Source organism: Nomia melanderi, unplaced genomic scaffold, assembly GCF_051020985.1.
Source record: "Nomia melanderi isolate GNS246 unplaced genomic scaffold, iyNomMela1 scaffold0064, whole genome shotgun sequence".
Taxonomy (NCBI): Eukaryota; Metazoa; Arthropoda; class Insecta; order Hymenoptera; family Halictidae; genus Nomia; species Nomia melanderi.
In genome coordinates this window covers 297,501-307,500 of record NW_027475179.1, presented here as the reverse complement: position 1 = coordinate 307,500, position 10,000 = coordinate 297,501, and the positions used below count along the sequence as shown (strand labels likewise).

The window sequence follows — 10,000 nt, the reverse complement described above, 5'->3', positions numbered from 1 at the left end:
TTGACTTATCGGGTCTTCGTTGGAATTACCGTCGCTGGCATTGTAAACTCCAGATGACCTTGTGATTCCTTCGTCGGGCACTGGTAAAGGGTGGCGATGATGCGTTCTATAATAGAAATACCCGTCGTAGCGTTTCTTCCGAGTCAACCCGCTCACGAAACACTCTCTCGTCGTGGAATCCCCGCGTCGGAGAGTAAAACGCGAATTCATAGTATGGAAACTTACGTCTCTCGACGATGGGACGATCCACGCGAAGAGTTGTTACGTGCACGCGTATGGTGCGATTGCGTCGATTCGCTTTTCTGTACGGGGAGTAATAGAACGTTGAGTTGACTTATCGGGTCTTCGTTGGAATTACCGTCGCTGGCATTGTAAACTCCAGATGACCTTGTGATTCCTTCGTCGGGCACTGGTAAAGGGTGGCGATGATGCGTTCTATAATAGAAATACCCGTCGTAGCGTTTCTTCCGAGTCAACCCGCTCACGAAACTCTCTCTCGTCGTGGAATCCCCGCGTCGGAGAGTAAAACGCGAATTCATACTATGAAAACTTACGTCTCTCGACGATGGGACGATCCACGCGAAGAGTTGTTTACGTGCACGCGTATGGTGCGATTGCGTCGATTCGCTTTTCTGTACGGGGAGAAATAGAACGTTGAGTTGACTTATCGGGTCTTCGTTGGAATTACCGTCGCTGGCATTGTAAACTCCAGATGACCTTGTGATTCCTTCGTCGGGCACTGGTAAAGGGTGGCGATGATGCGTTCTATAATAGAAATACCCGTCGTAGCGTTTCTTCCGAGTCAACCCGCTCACGAAACTCTCTCTCGTCGTGGAATCCCCGCGTCGGAGAGTAAAACGCGAATTAATACTATGAAAACTTACGTCTCTCGACGATGGGACGATCCACGCGAAGAGTTGTTTACGTGCACGCGTATGGTGCGATTGCGTCGATTCGCTTTTCTGTACGGGGAGAAATAGAACGTTGAGTTGACTTATCGGGTCTTCGTTGGAATTACCGTCGCTGGCATTGTAAACTCCAGATGACCTTGTGATTCCTTCGTCGGGCACTGGTAAAGGGTGGCGATGATGCGTTCTATAATAGAAATACCCGTCGTAGCGTTTCTTCCGAGTCAACCCGCTCACGAAACTCTCTCTCGTCGTGGAATCCCCGCGTCGGAGAGTAAAACGCGAATTAATACTATGAAAACTTACGTCTCTCGACGATGGGACGATCCACGCGAAGAGTTGTTTACGTGCACGCGTATGGTGCGATTGCGTCGATTCGCTTTTCTGTACGGGGAGCAATAGAACGTTGAGTTGACTTATCGGGTCTTCGTTGGAATTACCGTCGCTGGCATTGTAAACTCCAGATGACCTTGTGATTCCTTCGTCGGGCACTGGTAAAGGGTGGCGATGATGCGTTCTATAATAGAAATACCCGTCGTAGCGTTTCTTCCGAGTCAACCCGCTCACGAAACTCTCTCTCGTCGTGGAATCCCCGCGTCGGAGAGTAAAACGCGAATTCATAGTATGGAAACTCACGTCTCTCGACGATGGGACGATCCACGCGAAGAGTTGTTACGTGCACGCGTATGGTGCGATTGCGTCGATTCGCTTTTCTGTACGGGGAGCAATAGAACGTTGAGTTGACTTATCGGGTCTTCGTTGGAATTACCGTCGCTGGCATTGTAAACTCCAGATGACCTTGTGATTCCTTCGTCGGGCACTGGTAAAGGGTGGCGATGATGCGTTCTATAATAGAAATACCCGTCGTAGCGTTTCTTCCGAGTCAACCCGCTCACGAAACTCTCTCTCGTCGTGGAATCCCCGCGTCGGAGGGTAAAACGCGATATATAATAGTATATGCCAGTGGTTCGCGCGCGTCGTCTCTGAGATACGCGGTCGACAGAGTTCCGAAAACACGTGATGTGCCACGATTTCCGTGCGTCTTACATCTTTCGACGATGGGACGATCCACGCGAAGAGAACGTTCGTGCTTGCGTGAGGTGCAACAGCGTCGATTCGCTTTTCTGTACGGGGAGAAATAGAACGTTGAGTTGACTTATCGGGTCTTCGTTGGAATTACCGTCGCTGGCATTGTAAACTCCAGATGACCTTGTGATTCCTTCGTCGGGCACTGGTAAAGGGTGGCGATGATTCGTTCTATAATAGTAATACCCGTCGTAGCGTTTCGACCGATGTCACCCGCCACGAAAGTCTCTCTCGACGTGGAAACCCCGCGCCGAAGAGTAAACGCGAAGGCTTACCATACGAAAGAAAACGGTATTATACGCCTGTGGTATGTGCGTCTCGGCTCTGTGATACGCGATCGGCAGAGTTACAAAAAAACGTTGATGGGCCACGATTTCCGTGCGTCTTACATCTTTCGACGATGGGACGATCCACGCGAAGAGTAGTTACGTGCTCGCGCGAGGTGCGATAGCGTCGATTCGCTTTTCTGTACGGGGAGAAATAGAACGATGAGTTGACTTATCGGGTCTTCGTTGGAATTACCGTCGCTGGCATTGTGAACTCCAGATGACCTTGTGATTCCTTCGTCGGGCACTGGTAAAGGGTGGCGATGATTCGTTCTATAATAGAAATACCCGTCGTAGCGATTCGGCCGAGTCACCCGCCACGAAACTCTCTCTCGTCGTGGAATCCCCATGTCGGAGAGTAAAACGCGAAGGCTAACTATATATAAGAAATATATAGTATTATTTATGCCTGTGGTTCTCCGTTTGCCCTACTCTCAGATACGCGACTCGGAGAGTTACGAATAATCGTGATGGACCACGATTTCTGTACGTCTTACATCTTTCGACGATGGGACGATCCACGCGAAGAGATCATTCCTGCTTGCGTGAGGTGCGATAGCGCCGATTCGCTTTTCTGTACGGGGAGAAATAGAACGATGAGTTGACTTATCGGGTCTTCGTTGGAATTACCGTCGCTGGCATTGTAAACTCCAGATGACCTTGTGATTCCTTCGTCGGGCACTGGTAAAGGGTGGCGATGATTCGTTCTATAATAGAAATACCCGTCGTAGCGATTCGGCCGAGACACCCGCCACGAAACACTCTCTCGTCGTGGAATCCCCGCGTCGGAGAGTAAAACGCGCGAAGGCTTACTATGAGAGAAGAAATAGTATATGCCGGTGGTTCGCGTGTGTAGGCTCTATACGAAATTGCGATTCAAGAGAGTAGGAAAAGACGCGATGAACCACGATTTCCGTGCGTCTTACGTCTCTCGACGATGGGACGATCCACGCGAAGAGTTGTTACGTGCTCGCGCGAGGTGCGATAGCGTCGATTCGCTTTTCTGTACGGGGAGAAATAGAACGATGAGCTGACTTATCGGGTCTTCGTTGGAATTACCGTCGCTGGCATTGTAAACTCCAGATGACCTTGTGATTCCTTCGTCGGGCACTGGTAAAGGGTGGCGATGATTCGTTCTATAATAGAAATACCCGTCGTAGCGTTTCGGCCTAGTCACCCGCCACGAAACACTCTCTCGTCGTGGAATCCCCGCGTCGGAGAGTAAAACGCCGAAGGCTTACTTATGAAACTTACGTCTCTCGACGATGGGACGATCCACGCGAAGAGTTGTTACGTGCACGCGTATGGTGCGATTGCGTCGATTCGCTTTTCTGTACGGGGAGCAATAGAACGTTGAGTTGACTTATCGGGTCTTCGTTGGAATTACCGTCGCTGGCATTGTAAACTCCAGATGACCTTGTGATTCCTTCGTCGGGCACTGGTAAAGGGTGGCGATGATGCGTTCTATAATAGAAATACCCGTCGTAGCGTTTCTTCCGAGTCAACCCGCTCACGAAACACTCTCTCGTCGTGGAATCCCCGCGTCGGAGAGTAAAACGCGAATTCATAGTATGGAAACTTACGTCTCTCGACGATGGGACGATCCACGCGAAGAGTTGTTACGTGCACGCGTATGGTGCGATTGCGTCGATTCGCTTTTCTGTACGGGGAGTAATAGAACGTTGAGTTGACTTATCGGGTCTTCGTTGGAATTACCGTCGCTGGCATTGTAAACTCCAGATGACCTTGTGATTCCTTCGTCGGGCACTGGTAAAGGGTGGCGATGATGCGTTCTATAATAGAAATACCCGTCGTAGCGTTTCTTCCGAGTCAACCCGCCCACGAAACTCTCTCTCGTCGTGGAATCCCCGCGTCGGAGAGTAAAACGCGAATTCATACTATGAAAACTTACGTCTCTCGACGATGGGACGATCCACGCGAAGAGTTGTTTACGTGCACGCGTATGGTGCGATTGCGTCGATTCGCTTTTCTGTACGGGGAGAAATAGAACGTTGAGTTGACTTATCGGGTCTTCGTTGGAATTACCGTCGCTGGCATTGTAAACTCCAGATGACCTTGTGATTCCTTCGTCGGGCACTGGTAAAGGGTGGCGATGATGCGTTCTATAATAGAAATACCCGTCGTAGCGTTTCTTCCGAGTCAACCCGCTCACGAAACTCTCTCTCGTCGTGGAATCCCCGCGTCGGAGAGTAAAACGCGAATTCATACTATGAAAACTTACGTCTCTCGACGATGGGACGATCCACGCGAAGAGTTGTTTACGTGCACGCGTATGGTGCGATTGCGTCGATTCGCTTTTCTGTACGGGGAGAAATAGAACGTTGAGTTGACTTATCGGGTCTTCGTTGGAATTACCGTCGCTGGCATTGTAAACTCCAGATGACCTTGTGATTCCTTCGTCGGGCACTGGTAAAGGGTGGCGATGATGCGTTCTATAATAGAAATACCCGTCGTAGCGTTTCTTCCGAGTCAACCCGCTCACGAAACTCTCTCTCTCGTCGTGGAATCCCCGCGTCGGAGAGTAAAACGCCGAAGGCTTACTATGAAACTTACGTCTCTCGACGATGGGACGATCCACGCGAAGAGTTGTTACGTGCACGCGTATGGTGCGATTGCGTCGATTCGCTTTTCTGTACGGGGAGTAATAGAACGTTGAGTTGACTTATCGGGTCTTCGTTGGAATTACCGTCGCTGGCATTGTAAACTCCAGATGACCTTGTGATTCCTTCGTCGGGCACTGGTAAAGGGTGGCGATGATGCGTTCTATAATAGAAATACCCGTCGTAGCGTTTCTTCCGAGTCAACCCGCTCACGAAACTCTCTCTCGTCGTGGAATCCCCGCGTCGGAGAGTAAAACGCGAATTCATAGTATGGAAACTTACGTCTCTCGACGATGGGACGATCCACGCGAAGAGTTGTTACGTGCACGCGTATGGTGCGATTGCGTCGATTCGCTTTTCTGTACGGGGAGCAATAGAACGTTGAGTTGACTTATCGGGTCTTCGTTGGAATTACCGTCGCTGGCATTGTAAACTCCAGATGACCTTGTGATTCCTTCGTCGGGCACTGGTAAAGGGTGGCGATGATGCGTTCTATAATAGAAATACCCGTCGTAGCGTTTCTTCCGAGTCAACCCGCTCACGAAACTCTCTCTCGTCGTGGAATCCCCGCGTCGGAGAGTAAAACGCGAATTCATACTATGAAAACTTACGTCTCTCGACGATGGGACGATCCACGCGAAGAGTTGTTTACGTGCACGCGTATGGTGCGATTGCGTCGATTCGCTTTTCTGTACGGGGAGAAATAGAACGTTGAGTTGACTTATCGGGTCTTCGTTGGAATTACCGTCGCTGGCATTGTAAACTCCAGATGACCTTGTGATTCCTTCGTCGGGCACTGGTAAAGGGTGGCGATGATGCGTTCTATAATAGAAATACCCGTCGTAGCGTTTCTTCCGAGTCAACCCGCTCACGAAACTCTCTCTCTCGTCGTGGAATCCCCGCGTCGGAGGGTAAAACGCGATATATAATAGTATATGCCAGTGGTTCGCGCGCGTCGTCTCTGAGATACGCGGTCGACAGAGTTCCGAAAACACGTGATGTGCCACGATTTCCGTGCGTCTTACATCTTTCGACGATGGGACGATCCACGCGAAGAGAACGTTCGTGCTTGCGTGAGGTGCAACAGCGTCGATTCGCTTTTCTGTACGGGGAGAAATAGAACGTTGAGTTGACTTATCGGGTCTTCGTTGGAATTACCGTCGCTGGCATTGTAAACTCCAGATGACCTTGTGATTCCTTCGTCGGGCACTGGTAAAGGGTGGCGATGATTCGTTCTATAATAGTAATACCCGTCGTAGCGTTTCGACCGATGTCACCCGCCACGAATGTCTCTCTCGACGTGGAAACCCCGCGCCGAAGAGTAAACGCGAAGGCTTACCATACGAAAGAAAACGGTATTATACGCCTGTGGTATGTGCGTCTCGGCTCTGTGATACGCGATCGGCAGAGTTACAAAAAAACGTTGATGGGCCACGATTTCCGTGCGTCTTACATCTTTCGACGATGGGACGATCCACGCGAAGAGTAGTTACGTGCTCGCGCGAGGTGCGATAGCGTCGATTCGCTTTTCTGTACGGGGAGAAATAGAACGATGAGTTGACTTATCGGGTCTTCGTTGGAATTACCGTCGCTGGCATTGTAAACTCCAGATGACCTTGTGATTCCTTCGTCGGGCACTGGTAAAGGGTGGCGATGATTCGTTCTATAATAGAAATACCCGTCGTAGCGATTCGGCCGAGACACCCGCCACGAAACTCTCTCTCGTCGTGGAATCCCCATGTCGGAGAGTAAAACGCGAAGGCTAACTATATAAGAAACATATAGTATTATTTATGCCTGTGGTTCTCCGTTTGTCCTACTCTCAGATACGCGACTCGGAGAGTTACGAATAATCGTGATGGACCACGATTTCTGTACGTCTTACATCTTTCGACGATGGGACGATCCACGCGAAGAGATCATTCCTGCTTGCGTGAGGTGCGATAGCGCCGATTCGCTTTTCTGTACGGGGAGAAATAGAACGATGAGTTGACTTATCGGGTCTTCGTTGGAATTACCGTCGCTGGCATTGTAAACTCCAGATGACCTTGTGATTCCTTCGTCGGGCACTGGTAAAGGGTGGCGATGATTCGTTCTATAATAGAAATACCCGTCGTAGCGATTCGGCCGTGTCACCCGCCACGAAAATCTCTCTCGTCGTGGAATCCCCGCGTCGTAGAGTAAACGCGAAGGCTTGCTATAGAAGACTATAGTTTATACGCCTGTGGTTCACCGGTTGCCTGCTCTCCGGGGTACGCGATCGCGCAGGAGTTACGGAAGAACTTGATGGGCCACGATCTCCAAGCGGCTATATCTTTCGACGATGGGACGATTCACGCGAAGAGAACGTTCGTGCATGCGTGAGGTGCGATAGCGTTGATTCGCTTGTCTGTACGGGGAGAAATAGAACGATGAGTTGACTTATCGGGTCTTCGTTGGAATTACCGTCGCTGGCATTGTAAACTCCAGATGACCTTGTGATTCCTTCGTCGGGCACTGGTAAAGGGTGGCGATGATTCGTTCTATAATAGAAATACCCGTCGTAGCGTTTCGACCGATGTCACCCGCCACGAAATTCTCTCTCGTCGTGGAATCCCCGCGTCGGAGAGTAACCGCCGAAGGCTTGCTATAGAAGACTATAGTTTATACGCCTGTGGTTCACCGGTTGCCGGCTCTCCGGGGCACGCGATCGCGCGAAGGTTACGGAGGGACGTGAAGCGCCCGAGCAATGAAACGTCCGCAGGAGGAAACGAGCAACCGCCGAACATTGTTTCGCGACGTTTCCATAATGTATTGTCGTTTCGCTCGCATCCCGCTTCTTTCCCCTAGTTTCCTCGACGCGTAGTTTCGCAGCCTTAGTGGACGAATCATTCTCGATTCGAGGAAAGATATGCAGTGGGGCGTGCAATGAGCCCGCCAGAGACCACGATCTCCAATGCGTCTTTACATCTTTCGACGATGGGATGATCCACGCGAAGAGAACGTTCGTGCTTGCGCGAGGTGCGTTAGCGTCGATTCGCTTTTCTGTACGGGGAGAAATAGAACGATGAGTTGACTTATCGGGTCTTCGTTGGAATTACCGTCGCTGGCATTGTAAACTCCAGATGACCTTGTGATTCCTTCGTCGGGCACTGGTAAAGGGTGGCGATGATTCGTTCTATAATAGAAATACCCGTCGTAGCGATTCGGCCGAGTCACCCGCCACGAAACTGTCTCTCTTTCGTCGTGGAAACCCCGCGTCGGAGAGTAAAACGCGCGAAGGCTGTGACTGTAACATATATATATATATACACAGTATACAATGCCTGTGGTTTTTGCGCGTGTCGGCTCTTCGGTATACGCGATCGGCCAGAGTTACGGAGGGACGGTGAAGCGCACGAGAAATTGAAACGGCCGCACGATTGGAACCGAGCAACCGTCGAACATTGTTTCGCGACGTTTCCATAATGCGTTTTCGTTTCGCTCGCATACCGCTTCTTTTCCCCTAGTCTCTGAGACGCGTTTTCGAGCCGTTCTTCTACTATCGATTCTCGTAGAGAGAAGGGACCGGGTAGTCTGGAAGTGGAACCCGCATCTTGCGTGTACCGTACACGGAATTGAGAGGACCGGCCGTGAAGCTCGTTTTAAAGCCGTGCGTCTGACACCCAACTCTTGCGCGCCAATTTCGCGGCAAGAGATAATATGGGACGAATGACCGGCAAAGAGCCAGCTGTGAAGTCTGTTTTTTTAATCGAATCCGTGGACGTGTGTATGCCGTAGCGTCGCTCGTCGTGTTCGTTCATGGTCGTTCCGAGAGAAAGAACGAAAGCGGTAACGAAGGGACCGGCCGTGAAGCTCGTTTTAAAGCCGCGCGTCTGACACCCAACTCTTGCGCGCCAATTTCGCGGCAAGAGATAACATGGGACGAATGACCGGCAAAGAGCCAGCTGTGAAGTCTTTTTTCATTATTTGCTTTCAATCGATCGATCGGTACGATTCGTGCAACGTTTCGCGCGATGCGACGCGAAAACATGCGCGCAACAATAGATGCGTCTGATCGGAAGAACGCGAGGGTCGACTGCACGCGATGGATTCAGTATCGGGTAGGATACAAAATATATCCCCGTCGTTTCCACGCGTGCGAGTCTTCTGCGTCTTTCGCGGGTTTTTGAATGCACTATACGCCCGGAACGTCGAGAAATATATACATATTACTTGAACGTTTTTCGTCTCGAAAGGCTTCGGTGTCGTCTCCAAGGCGACGCCTGAATCTCCTTCGCGCGCTGGTCGGAGATTCAGGTATCAACTTTTATCTTCTCTTTGAAAGAAGAGAGATATTAGGTCGAACAAATGAGAATAAAATTATATATGTGAAATATAAAATTTATACGATTACCCTGAACGGTGGATCACTTGGCTCGTGGGTCGATGAAGAACGCAGCTAATTGCGCGTCAACGTGTGAACTGCAGGACACATGAACATCGACATTTCGAACGCACATTGCGGTCCACGGATACAATTCCTGGACCACGCCTGGCTGAGGGTCGTTTACGTACCATACACTGCTTGCGTAGCTCTGTCAAATCCCCGCCGTCGTTCACCTCTTCGGATCGAACGTTTTTTTACCGAAGGGCGCAAAGAACGTCTCTGAGTCGGGTTAAGAGAAGGATGCTACGTACGAGCGAACGATGGGTGTCTCGTCGGCGTTTGTCGCGGACACGCGAAAATTCTGTGAATTTCACGGACAGTGTACGTTCTAGTTGTTGCAAAACGATCGGAATCGTTTGTATGGACTCGCGTGAGTGTTCGCGGCGTCGTGCGTCGTTCAATTACGACCGCCCGCGGATACCGCTCCACTGCGATATGGATCTGAGCGACAACTTTTTCGGCTGTTCGTGAGATGAACGGTTTCGTGTGTTTAGAAAAATTTTTTTTCCCGCGCTCCCGACGTCACCTGAAATGATGCGTCAGAGGTGAAAGAAAATATTAAGAAGTCGAGAGAGAGAGACTACACACGTTTTATTCATATTTTGTATACCGTGCGTGAGACGGATGTGCACGACACGTCGTATGTCGGTA

The 10,000-nt window shown here is 50.4% G+C and overlaps 1 non-coding gene across 1 annotated transcript; it reads left to right on the top strand.

Moving 5' to 3' along the window:
- Nucleotides 1-9,313: 9,313 nt before the first annotated feature.
- On the top strand, nt 9,314-9,468 carry LOC143175334 (5.8S ribosomal RNA). Its single transcript, XR_013000149.1, has one exon. It is a non-coding gene; the product is annotated as a 5.8S ribosomal RNA (ribosomal RNA).
- Nucleotides 9,469-10,000: the final 532 nt, after the last annotated feature.